Source organism: Humulus lupulus, chromosome 6 (genome assembly GCF_963169125.1).
Source record: "Humulus lupulus chromosome 6, drHumLupu1.1, whole genome shotgun sequence".
Taxonomy (NCBI): Eukaryota; Viridiplantae; Streptophyta; class Magnoliopsida; order Rosales; family Cannabaceae; genus Humulus; species Humulus lupulus.
In genome coordinates this window covers 137,525,252-137,528,029 of record NC_084798.1, presented here as the reverse complement: position 1 = coordinate 137,528,029, position 2,778 = coordinate 137,525,252, and the positions used below count along the sequence as shown (strand labels likewise).

The window sequence follows — 2,778 nt, the reverse complement described above, 5'->3', positions numbered from 1 at the left end:
CTCTAGACAAGTTCGCCCGTTGGTCTTGAGTGGGTCGGACTAGTGTCATCTGCGGGAGTCCATATTTTCTGATATAGTTGGCAATCATCTTGAGAATGTTAGTCGTTGATGAAACTTAAGCGGTCAAAGCTGTCAATGCATCCACTTTAAGTACACCAGCCACTTTTCGACTTGTTGAGGCTCTAGCATTGGACCATTGGTATTTTTTGCTAGCTATCCTCTCCAAAATCTCATAGGCTTCATTGTAGGCCTTAGAGAGAATAGCCTCATTAGCTGAAGCATCCAACACCATGCGAGTGGAAGAATTTAGCCCATTATAGAATGTTTCCATTTGTATACAATGTGGAATCCCATGGTGTGGGCACTTCCTCAATAACTCTTTAAATCTTTCCCAAGCTTCACAAAATGATTCATCTTTCAGCTGCTAAAAAGACATGATTTCATTGCAAAACTTTGCATTTTTGGTTGGAGGAAAGTACTTCATGAAGAATTTTTAAGCCAACCCATTCCATGTAGTCACCGAGTCGGGAGGAAAGGTGTAGAGTCAAGCTCTAGCTCGATCATTTAAAGAGAAAGGGAACAATTTCAACCTTAGGGCCTAGTCACTCACTCCTTGTAGCTTGAAGGTTCGCTCACCTCCAAAAATGAACGAAGATGAAGATGAGGATCCTCAGTAGGCAGCCCAGTAAATTGACCCACTGTTTGCAACATTTGGAACATCACGGGCTTTAACACGAATTGTGGTGCATGAATTTCAGGCCCAACAATACCCAGATTGAGCTCATTGAACATGGGGGCAGCATACTCCCTTATCGCTCTCTCTATCATCAGCCATAGAATTCGCATTAGTGATATCAATTCCTTCAACCTCTTCAGCCATATTAAGGTGATTTTGAGCCCTTTGTTCCCCTAGTCTTCTTCTAACCGTTCATTCAATTTTAGGGTCAATAGGAGCTTGTTCATACAATAGATCACCTAAGAAAACACAAGAGCAAGCAAACAAGGTTAGAACAACAAAGAAAAAAAAATTAAATTGCATGTAATTGATATTACACAAATTTTTAATTCCAATCCCCAGCAACGGCGCCAAAAACTTGTTGTGAAAATTAAAATTCGATTTAAACACGCAAGTGCACGTAATCACACAAGTAATGCAGTGACAAGTAGATCGTCTCCACAGGGATTGCAAAATAGAAAAAGTAAGCAAAACAATTACTAAATAACTTAAAAGTATTAATAATCAAATGGGTTGTTTATAGGCCCAACAAAATATTAAAGAGATCGAAATATTGAAATTAAACCTTATCTAAATTAGAAAATTAAAAGAAATATGTGGATTGTAAAATGGACTTATCTTTAACACAATTGTTGCAACAATATCTAAGCAAAACGCCCATGTTAACGAGAATTCATTAAACATTCATAAAACATTCCCAAATTTCATAATATTAATTTGTTTACCTAATTAAACATATTCCTATGCCTAATCAGATTTAAGAATGCAGATTCAAGGTTCAATTCTCAAGAGTTACACAAGGCAAATAGCACATCCCTATGTTACTTACTAACATAACCTAACATAGATTATTATGACTTGTGTCACTCAAGTTCTTCCCATTACATTTAATCTTTCAAGCATCAAACATAATTAAATACCTTGCCATTGCTGGCCAAACAACAACAAGAGATTAATAATAAGCACAATTGAATGAACAAGAGAGAGTTCACTAAAATAAGGTACAAGAAATTACTACTCCATAACATAGGGTTCATTAACAATTCAAGACACACAAAAATTAGTTCATGGCTGAGTTAAGAAGCATTAATCCACATTCAATACAACCAATAAATATTTAGATCAGAATTAAACTTAGAAAATATAAAATGAAGTTTAGAAATGGGAGAAAGAACAAATCCAAATGATGCTTGAACTTCTTTTTTCGTCCTCCTCCTTTCTTGGCTGATTTCTAGTTTATTCTTCCTTCTTTCTTGCTGTTTCTTTTCCAAAAATGACAAAGCTCCTCTTTCTACCCAAAAAATGGCTCAAAAAATTCAGTAATGGAGGCTGTCTTTTTCTCCTCTTTTGCTAGGGTACAAAACCCTTTTTTTCTCTCTTGCCAAAACTGTCGTCCAAGCAATCCACGTGAGCCTCTTCTTTTTCTCTAGAATCTTCCTTCTAAAATGCAGCTAACATTCTGATTTGCTGCCACCTCAACACCCTTTGACATATCAATTAATGAAAGGCCACTTGTCTTTCCCTTATATGTTGACTATTCCTCTTTGATTCCAGCTAAAAATGCTTCAGCACAACTTTTTTTTCTTCAGGAAACCTAATACTTCAGCACACAATAAACAAATAAGAGCCTTTTCATTTTTCATTATTTTCTTTGAACAATTTCATACCTAAATTCCTTAATTACTACATTCAGCTCTAAAACACCATAAAGGACACAAGAACACAAAAAGGAAAATAATTATCTAAAAATAACAAAATACGCAAACATCACTCAACCTAAGTCTAAAATTGTACGCTCAAAAGTATGAATATTAACTCTTTTTTTATAAGTTATCATCGGCGGTACAGAAGCAGAAAGACAAGTTTAACGAAGATAATCTTCTTGAGAGGGCTAACAATTCAATATTTAAGTAGTTTTTCACCATGCCACAATTCAAATTTTTAGGGACACTGATACATGGGTTGCTTATGAGAAAGATACCATCGAACAATGTGCATGAGGTACAATTCTGTATCGGATGTGACCGGCTTTGGTTCGGGAC

The 2,778-nt window shown here is 35.7% G+C and overlaps 1 non-coding gene across 1 annotated transcript; it reads left to right on the top strand.

Annotated features, from left to right (window-relative positions):
* Window positions 1-347: 347 nt before the first annotated feature.
* LOC133787648 (small nucleolar RNA R71) lies at window positions 348-454 on the top strand. The gene has a single exon (XR_009872654.1). It is a non-coding gene; the product is annotated as a small nucleolar RNA R71 (small nucleolar RNA).
* The last annotated feature ends 2,324 nt before the right edge of the window (window positions 455-2,778 follow it).